The sequence below is a fragment of the Sesamum indicum genome, unplaced genomic scaffold, assembly GCF_000512975.1.
Source record: "Sesamum indicum cultivar Zhongzhi No. 13 unplaced genomic scaffold, S_indicum_v1.0 scaffold00241, whole genome shotgun sequence".
Classification (NCBI taxonomy): Eukaryota; Viridiplantae; Streptophyta; class Magnoliopsida; order Lamiales; family Pedaliaceae; genus Sesamum; species Sesamum indicum.
In genome coordinates, this window is record NW_011628135.1 from 65,586 (window position 1) to 77,128 (window position 11,543).

Genomic DNA, 11,543 nt, shown 5'->3' on the forward strand with positions numbered 1-11,543 from the left:
TAAAATGAATTTAAAGCATATATATTCACAAATAATACAAGTAGTAGGCAAAATAGTTCAAATTTTATCATGAAACTTTATGAACAATATCACTAATTTTATAATTTTTACAAAATAAAACCTTTTTTTGAGTGTCTAGAACTTCTTTTGTTGGCATGTTCATTTATTTCAATAAGTAGTGACCAAACACATAAAGAAATAATTAATTATTTAGAAAAAAGTATTATTTTAGTCCGCTAAGTATGCCTAATTTTAATTTTAGTCCGATAACTATGTCCATTTTTGTTTAGGTACAGTAACTTAAGAAATTGCTTACTTTTAGTCCTCTGACATATTTTCGAACAATTTTACCCATATGCAACTTTTGAAAGGCAATTTTAGTCCATATGCACTCATAGGGATAAAATTGTCTGAAAATTTGCCAGAGGACTAAAAGTAAGCAATTTCATAAGTTACTGAATCTAAATAAAATGGACATAGTTATCTAATTAAAATTAAAATTAGGCATACTTAGCAGACTAAAATAATACTTTTCTCAATTATTTATGAAATACATAATCACTTTGTTAAAAGGGGCACTGATGTTAATAGTTAATTGTAGTAGAAGTAATATGATTAATTATGAATAATATGATTTATGAAATATGTAATTATTATTTAAAAAAACATAAAATACATCTATTTTAGGTTACCTTCAAAAATAAATCTAGATATACACCAATTTTGAGACATACCTGTTTATTTATCTCTCCACCACACAAAATAAAACACTCAAAAAATAAATCTAAACATATCTAACATTCACTAGATTATTTTCACTAATTGACGTCTTTAATTCAAACAATTGAACTTTTTATTATTTTTATTTATGTAACTAAAAGAGAAAATAAATAAACTAAATAACTGTACAATTAAAAAGTGCATAAAAAATAAATCTTTTTAATTAAATATAACTACGATAAATTACAACTCATTACAATGATTATTCTAATCCCCTTAATAAATAACTAGTTAAAAACACATACGCAATACATATTTTTCAATTAAATGAAAGGAAATAAAATAATTTTAAAATAAAAAGAGTTCAAGTTTTTAGTTTGAAGTAAATACAATGACAATGATCGTGAAAATACATTTTTAAATATGATGATGGAGTTAAATTTTTTTAGACATTTAATTTAGGGTGTAAAATTCATTTTTAACCCTACATTTTATTTTAAACTAATTATCATTAATCTACAAATAGAACATATCCAATTTCAAAAACAACAAAGTATATTTTGACCTTGCAATCAAAATTCAATTATACCCAATTCGTATTACTCAAAAATATTAATAAATTATACAAATATCGTAATATTATTTAAAAAACATATGATTATTAAAAATGGATCATTGTTCAAAATTTTCAACCCATATCAGTCAAAAATAACTTCTATGTTTTTAATTTATTTTGCATTTGCACAATCAATAAAAGATTCACTCATAATATGATACAAATAAGAGGAAACGATTGTCATATATGTTTGTCATTCTTTTTGTTTTTGATGCAGTTATAATTCGATACAAATAATTAAACAATAGTCTGATGTCATTCCTTTCAAAAATAACTTCTATGTTTTTAATTTATTTTGCATTTGCACAATCAATAAAAGATTCACTCATAATATGATACAAATAAGAGGAAACGATTGTCATATATGTTTGTCATTCTTTTTGTTTTTGATGCAGTTATAATTCGATACAAATAATTAAACAATAGTCTGATGTCATTCCTTTTTGTGTTATTATTTTCTTTAATATATCAACAAATTATTTGTACGCCTCATTTTTATTCTCTTTAGTTGTCTTCAATCATAGAGTAAATAGTTGTCTTTAATTTGAATAATTCATTATTTGCACATGAAAGAAAATTTAACTATAGAGTAAATTTTTTATTACTTAATTTTTGTTAATATCAATTAATCTTGTAATAAGAGCAAGAACTAATTAAATAATAAATATATCAAAGGATATTTTAACTACTTAATATTATGAAAAAATGAATTTGATATGTTTATACTACTCAAAAATATTAATCACTTACGAAAAAGTTCTATAGAAAGTCATTTTAATTGCCTAAATAAAGTTTTTAATTTTAAATTAAAAATTAAATAAATGTATATTATTATTTAAAAGTAAAATGAGAATAATCATACAATTATATTATTTAACCAAAATATTTAATTTAAGGTGCAAACTCCATTTTAAATTTTATTGTGACATAAACCATACAAATCAAGTTTATCAACATCAAATTAGACATTACATACTAAATTATGTGTCTAATAAGCATATATTCTCACAAAAATAGAAATAATATGCTAAATAATTCAAATTTTATCACAAATTTTACAAAATAGAACCTTTTCCGAGTGTTTAGACGTATGTTTTTGTTTGCCATTTATTTATTTCAATAATTAGTGATAAAATAAAAAATAAATAATTATTTATTTATTAAATATATAATTATGTTATTAAAAGTTGTAGTGATGTTTTAATTTATAATTAATTATAATAGAAGTGATGAGATTCATTATAAATAATTAATAATTTATGAAACATATAATTATTATTTACTACACATAATTATATAAATTTCAATGCACCTATAAATAGATATGTATAAAGATGATATAATTTGACAAATTAACAATGAATTTTGTTCCACCAAGAAAAACTAAACATACAATATATATTTTAATCTATTTCAAGTTAGCTTAAAAAACAAATTCAAACAAACACCAGTTTCAAAACATATTTATTTATTTTTATTTTTTTTCTTTCAATCTCCACAAACACACCAAAAAAGAATCCAAAAACATGTAACAGTCCATTTAATTTAGACTTTATTTTTGCTAATTGACCTCATTACATATATATGAAAGATTTAATTCAAACAATTGAATTTTTTATTCTTTCTATTTATCTAACTAAAAAAGAAGATAAATAAACTAAGTAACTGTACAATTGAATTAAGCATAAAAAGATAGAAAATTCTATAGCTATGATAAATTACAACTCTTTTACAATAATTATTTTAATCCTCTCAAGCTTAATAAATAACTAAGTAACATAATATATCCAATATATACTTTTTAAGGGGAAAAAAATAATCTCAAAATGAAAATAGTTCTACAGAACTTAGAGTGTCATTATTATTGCCTAAATAAATTTTTAGTTTGAAATAAATAAAATGCGAATGATTGCATAAACACATTTTTGAAATATAACGATGGAGTTAAAACTTTTACATCTATCAATTTATATAAATTATGTGATGTTTAATTTAGGGTGCAAAATCCATTTCTAACTTTATATTTTATTTTAAACCAATTATTATAGTCTTACAAATAGCTAATAAAAAAATAGAAGATATTTTAATCATACAATCAAATGTCAGTTATACTCAATCCGTACAGATAAATTAAATTGGTATAATTATACAATCACTCAAAAAAATTAATAAATTAACTTGATACTATCATTTAAATAACATATTTCTAATCATCATTATTCAAAGTTTTCAATCCATGTCAATCATAAATAACTTCAAACTATTTTACAAAATCCAATTAAAGGTCCACTTATAATATGACAGAAATAATATTAAACAATGGTTACATATATGTTACGTCATTCTTTATATTTCTGTTGCACTCATAATTTCATGTCACATAAGTCAGATGTCATTTTTTTGTATTATTATTTTCTTTCATATATAAACACATTATATGTACACTTTATTTTATTCCCTTTAGTTGTGTTCTGTCATAGCGATAATTTGTTCATTTCTTTTTATTAAAATGGTCATCTTTACATAAAAGATATATTTTAATACACATGTAATATTAATTAAATAAGCTTAAATAAATAAATAAAAGCACTAAATCTTTACGCGTGAAAGAAAGTTAAGTCAACTTTTTATGATTTAATTTTTCAATATCAATTAATCTTGTAATAAGTGTAAGAGCTAAAATTAAATAATAAATATATCAGAGGATATTTTAACCATTTAATATTATGACAATCAAAAATTAATTATCATACAAGATGGAACCTTAATAAATAGCACTAGCAACGGTGGTATACTGAATCCACATAAATAATGGTATGGTTATACTACTAAAAAATATTAATAAGTTATAAAAAGGTATTTATAGTACGTCATTTTGATTGGCTAAACAAAAGTTTTAGTTTTTGAATTCAATAGAAAAGATAACTATATGCTAATGTCTAAAAATATGATTAAATCTATCAATGATATAATCTAACATCTACGAACTCTATTTTAACCCTGTATTTTAGTAATATGTGATACTTTCATGGTGACCTATACATACAAAATGATTTAACTTAAAATAATGATAGAATTTTAAATCTAATGATTATGTCAAAATAAATAAGAATTTTAACCAAACACTAACAGTACAAATCAAATTTATCAACTTTAAAATAGACATTATATACTAAATTTATCAAACACTAACAGTACATACCCATAAATAATAGAAATAATATGCTAAATAGTTCAAATTTTATCAGGAAACTTTATGCACGATATTCTCTCACTAACTTTATAATTTTAACAAAATAGAACTTTTTCAAGTGATTAGAACTTATTTTTTTGGCATGTTCATTTATTTCATTAATTAGTGACAAAATACATAAAAAAATAATTATTTATTATTATGTTACTAAAATTGGTAGTGATGTTTTAATTAATAATTAATTATAGTGGAAGTGATGTGATTATTTATAAATAATATGATTTATAAAATATATAATTATTATTTTCAAAAAATAAAATTTAATAACTTATTTACAACACATATAATTATATATATTTTGATCCACCAACACATATAAATACATACAAAAGGAATATAATTTGATAAATCAACAGAGAATCTTATCCCTCCAAAAAATATCTTAAGTTACCTCCAAAAATAAATAAAAACATACACTAATTTTCGAAATATAGCTCTTGTTTTCTCTCTCTATCTCTACAATACAAAACAAAATACTAAAAAATAAATCTAAAGACATGTAAAAGTCCTTTCAATTTAAACTTTTTTTTCACTAATTGACCTTGTTTCATACATATAAAAGGTTAATTCAAATAATTGAATTTTTTATTATTTCTATTTAATTAAATAAAAGAGAAGATAAATAAACCAAAAAACTATTAAAAAGTTATAACCCAATAAAATGATTATTCTAATCTCCTCAAGCTTAATAAATAACCAGACAACAAAACATACCCAATACATTTTAATTAAATGAAAGGAAGCAAATAATCTCAAAATGAAAGGAGTCCTACAATACTGATAGGACATCACTATTATTGCCTAAATAAAGTTCTTAATTTAAAATAAATAAAGTGAAAATGACCATAAAAAATATATTTTCCAAATATGATGGAGTTATATTTTTTAAATCTATCAAATATATAAATTAAGCAAGACATTTAATTCATGGGTGATTAGTCTTTCAGCTAGTCAACAAAAACAAATCCAATTTCAAAAGAAAGAAAAAAAGAGGATATTTTAACCACACAATCGAAAGTCAATTATATACTCAATCTGTGTGGATAAATTAAATTGTTATAATTATATTAATAAACTATACAAACTTCACGCTATCGTTTAAAGAACATATGAACATTAAAAAATGATCAATCTTCAAAGTTTTTCCACATCAATCATAAATAACTTAAAAACTTCAATGAAAAATCCTTACATATACAAATAAGATTAAATGATTGTCACATGTCGGATGTCATTCTTTTTGTTTCTAATGCACTCATAGTATGATACAAATAAGTTGAAACAATTATCACATATATCAAATGCCATTTTTTTTGTATTATTATTTTATTTCATATATCAGCAAATTATTTGTACGTCTTATTTTATTCCATCTTATTGTCTACAATCATAGAAACAAGTATTAATCAATTTGTTCATTTATTTATGTGCAAAATGACATCTTTTTTGTAGAAAAATATATTTTATGCACATGTAATTAATTAATTAAGCTTAGACAATTAAATAAAAGCACTATAACTTTGCACGTGAAAGAAAATTTAAATATTTAGTGAACTTTTTATTATTTAATATTTTGATATCAGTTAATCTTGTAATAAGAGTAAGACTAATTAAATAATAAAAATATCAAAAGATATTTTAACCACTGACAATCAAAAGTTAATTACAATTCAGGATGGAACCTTAATAAAGAGCATTAACAACAATAGCATACTCGATTTAAATTTGGCTTAAAGTACGCCATCAAGACCTAAATAAAGTTATTGATTTTGAATTTAATAAAACGAACAAATATATGCTACTGCTAAAAGTAAAATGAGAATGATCATACTTTCAAACATGATTAAATCTACAATTATATAATTTAGCCAAGATATTTAATTTAAGGAGCGAACTCCATTTTAATCCTACATTTTATTAAAATACGATGCTTCCATGGTAACCTAAAACATATGAAATTGTCTAATTTAAATTAAATTTAACAATTATATCAAAATAAAAACTAATGGTAACCTTGAACCCAAGTAAGACTGATGCAATAGTTTAAGATTTAAGATTTGACTCTTTAATTTCAATAACTATAAGTTAATTGTGGACAACACACCACCAATTTAATCAAATATGATCCTTGTATTAAATACCACTAGTGATGAGGTCATGCTTTTTGTTAAACAAACCAAATCAAGTCCAAAAGAGTATTTTTAATTTTTGGATAATCGAAGCATGTACCTTAAGCACCATGAGGGTTGCTTCCAAAGTACCAATCTAAGGTCCCTCCATTGATGGCGCCTTTAAAACATTTGGTTTTAACAAAAATAAACCTAAATTATTGTGCAGAAAGGAAAGGCAACCAAGTAACATAGAAATGAACAGCAACGCAACAAACCCAAATATGACTGCCATTTGTTTATTATTTCTTATCAAGCAAAAAAAGTCACCTCTGGACCTTACGTTTTTCTTTTTATGTCTATTCTGGACCCTGATCCAATTTACCTATCTTAACAACTACGCAACTCAAACATTTCTCTTAAAAAAATGACTTTAACGTTTTTTATTGGTACATGGTTATTCACCTTTGTTCTCTATTCTGAGAGCAACCAACACATCGAGAAAATAAAGTGTACAATCTAATCAAATGAGCTGTATTGTAATCATAACAATCATTGAGGAACTACTACTCAAGATAAGTATCAAAAATAGCCAAAATCATACCACAAATAAAAAATGCTAACCTTGAATCCACCATTTGGTACCAATACATTTCCACGAAAAGCTTCAATTCATGTTTGGTTACATTTAAATCACTGATCTGCACCAATAAAAAGAAGGGGTGGACCCCCTTCGCACAAGTTTCTACAATATGGCTTTAAAACTAACGCATAGCATTAAGCAAAAGCCATAACACATCGTACTAGAACAACAAAGTATATGCAAATGGAAACAAATTAAATATAACCAAACCTTCCGTCAACCAAATAAACCAAATATTGCATTCACAACATATGCTAATATGTTTTTTTAATTTCATGATGGTGATAGAGTGTAGTGGTGATGTTGATAGTAAGGTGCTCTTCAAGTATTGGTCAGACAATGGAGGATACATTCCAAAGAAACTGGACATCAACTTGGTTTATGTTTGAGTTGCTTACTTCAAATACAAAATGTTATAGCATAAAACAGAACTCTGAATAATAAAAAACAATATCATGCCCAAAAAGAAATACTCACCATGAGACAACTGTTTACACTATATAGTAACAAATTTAATCTAAGTGGAGTATATGCAACAATATATCGCACATCTCCACAACTTGAGATTTGCAACAAAAATCAACAATGACTCCCCCCCCCCAAAAAAAAAAAAATTATTGCTATTTCCTTGAATCTCACCCAAATCCCTAATGCCTATAATGATTTCCAAATGCAAAGATCTCCTTACACTTAAATCACACACCAATTTCCTCTATAATTTGCTTTTTTTCCCATAAAAAAGAGATGATTTTGAACGTGTAAACATAAAAAATCAATCTTTCCTCCCTACCTTATTTCTATTCAAGCTTCCTTTAAGTTGTACTAAAGGAGTCCACAGAATAAGTATCATTCGTCCCCTTGAAAAGCAACTACTCTTCCCCTTTCATCTTCCCCTTATTGATCTAAATAAAGCAGTAAATTTCTGTACTTACATCTTACTTTTTATTAAATATTTTATCAAACAGATACCAACTCGGAGGCCACATTTACCTCATGCTAAGAATAGGTGCAATAATATGGATATATTCTACCACAAGCAATTAAGTAAAACTAGAAGTCCGCATAATTAAAGTGAAGACAAAGAGCGACTCTCTTGGAATACTAGTGGACGAGAGATCAAGCGGTATGCGAGAGAAAGAGACAGAGACAGATAAGTAAGCGAGAACGTACTTTATCAGCTTTAATGTTGCATCTTCTCTCTTCATTTATCTCTTTAGATTTCAAATCATCAGATGGATTAGGCTGTCATCAGATGGATTAGGTTGGTCTTAGCAACTGCAACTCAACAACGTAGTCCTATCATTGTACAAACAACATGATGCTTATAAAGATGTACTATAATTGGCTGCAAAAAGAGAAATGGGAATGAGTAAAATATAACCAAAGCTTCTGTCAGCCAAATAAACCAAATATTTGCATTCACAGTATAATAATTTTTTTAATTTCATGATGGTGATTGATTGTTGTAGTGGTGATGGTGATGGCGATAGTGAGGTGCTTTTCAAAGTGTCAGTGTTGGACAATGGAGGATAAATCTCAGACAAACCAGACATCAAATTGGTTTAAATTCGAGTTGCTTACTTCAGATACAAAATGTTACAGCACAACACAAACTCTGAATAAAAATACAATATCATGCCAAAACAGAAATATTCACTACGAGACAAGGTTTACACTGTGTGGTACCAGAGTTACTCTAAGTGGAGTATATGCAGCAATATATCGCACAACTTCTCCACAGCCTGAATTTCGCAACAAAAATCCACGATGACTTCCTCCCCCCCCCCTCCCCCCCCAAAAGTCTTATTTGTTACTATTTCCTTTGAATCTCACCAAACCCCTAATGCCTGTAACAATTTCCAAATGTACAGATCTCTTAAACACTTAAATGACAAGAGATCAAGCAGTATGCAAGAGAGAGAGGGAGATGAGAACATACTTTCACAGTCTTAATTTGCGTCTTCCCTCTTCATTTTTCTCTTTAGATTTCAAATCATGAGATGGATTAGGCTGTCATCAAACAAAAGTAAGCACATGAGTCTTAGCAAGTGCAAGTCAACAACACAATTCTATCATTCTACATACAGCAAGATGATTACAAAGATGTCCTAGAATGGGCTGCAAAAAGAGAAATGACAAGCACACAAGATAGATCAGAAGACTAATTTTTATGCCCATCGTCACACACCAAGCACAAAGAGGTCATGTATTTATAACATGACACCCAAACAACTTACCACAAAAAGTCTGCTATTAACTGCCTCCGCATGTCGTACAAGAATCTTCGTAATCTTCAGTTCGTGCACTACAACAAGACAATAAAACGTGCCATTAGGAAACAAGACAATGAAAGGTGCCTTTAGGAGGAACTAATCGTATTTTTTGGTTATTCTTTGGTGGTTTAGTGCTTTAAAAGACACTTGACTGCTCAACAGTCAAAATAGTTATAATATTGAAAAAGTATGGCCAAGGAAAGAGCAATTTTAGGATTCCCAATGAAAAACAGCAACAATTTACTTTTTCTGAACAATTGACAATATTTAACTTGACAAGCATTTACAAGTGGTAGTAACTTCAGAACTAACCCAACCAAATGTAAAAGAAAATTAGACATAATTGGTCCAAAAGTGCTTTTTCAGCCAAAACCAAGTGTGAACATACCTATTATCGGAGAAGCATCAGATATTGATAGCTTTCCAAAATCAAGCGGCGGTGACTTTTAATGGAATCTCGTGAATTTCCAACCCTGATATACTCAAAAGTATCCAACATTTTAAATCTTCATCTTTATAAGAAGACACTGAAAATCGGAACAAAAAACATTGGTACTTACAAAAGGCATTGATGGCAAACTGAAAGCTTTTTGTTTAACCCAAAAAATAACTGGGTGTGTCCATGCTCAGCGCACCCAACGACCTCTCGGCCATGAAGGTGATTTGAATCAATTTTCAAGGTTCAGTTTATGAGTTACAGAAGCCAACGCAGATGGCAGAGGCCATGAACTCTCCATGCTGTCAATTGAAAGATTTTCACATATGCACTCTAAGAAATAGCACAATCGGTTTTCACATATCATTCTTTAACATATGACATAAGCACATTTCCAGTTCCATTGATAAAGACGACCACAATAGTTTCAACATTTTTACAATTACTCATTCGGCAGCAAGCGAATTTAAGCAGTTAAGATTAACTCCACCCTCAGCATTTTGGATGAGAAAAATATTGATAACCTGACACCCATATGGACAAGAAGAAGAGTAAAGTAGTATGTGATACCTAAAGACTTCTCTTGATCCCATTAGTGAAATAATTATTAGTAACACAAATAAAGAGGCACATGATAGACAACATTAAGTATAAGACATGCTGTCTGTGAACTTTAGACTAAATTCCACGCAGCACAATAACACAAGAGCTGAATTTGACCCCCTATAACTTACCTTACGCTCCTTCCCATGAAATTGGGGTAACTTAACATCGACAATCCATGCAATAAGATCCTTCCCAATCACTCGAAAAAGTGCATGCATAGGAGCATTAAAATATATGTTATCAGATTCCACACACAAAAACCATTCTTGCCCTCAAGCATGTCTTGATCCAAATACAAGAATTATCCAAGTAGCAATTCTCAAATTTCCTTTCATATCACTCAAGTATATCCCCTACACTAATATGACTTAATAGTTAAAGAAGAGAGCAATTTGAGAACATGCACTTGTAGCACAACATTCAACACGTAGGTATCCCATTGACTTCATCAAAACCAAATGAAACAAGTCTCAACACTCTCACAAGGGTTCTCACAACGATGTCATTGTAATCACTCATAACATAAGGTGTTTAAGAATTCGGGTTTCACTCAAGTCAATACATAGAATGCCATTACCATAGGCTTGCTTGTGAATCAAATCTCCACCACGAACGAAATGCAAATTAATGCATGAATCAAAGGGTCTTTCAATGGGTTGTAATGGGGCTTTGACAAGGTGTGGCAAAAGACAGGTCGAACTTTGGCTTATGAATTCAAAGGCACGATGCCAACCTAGTTGCTTATCCTTCCAAGCTCATTTTCGTTCGACTTAATTCAAGTGCTTTGAACAGTCAAAACTCGTGAAATTTTTACATTTCTTGCATCTCCTGCATCTTTCCTCTTTTTTTCTTTGTTTTTTCCCTTCTTTTTTCCTCCGTTTCACCATT

General features: G+C 27.5%; 1 long non-coding RNA gene across 1 annotated transcript; it reads right to left on the reverse strand.

Moving 5' to 3' along the window:
• Positions 1-9,256: 9,256 nt before the first annotated feature.
• On the reverse strand, positions 9,257-10,439 carry LOC105179928. Its single transcript, XR_849412.2, has 3 exons — positions 10,002-10,439; positions 9,578-9,645; positions 9,257-9,350 (listed from the first exon to the last, which is right to left on the reverse strand). It is a non-coding gene; the product is annotated as an uncharacterized LOC105179928 (long non-coding RNA).
• Between the last annotated feature and the right edge of the window lie 1,104 nt (positions 10,440-11,543).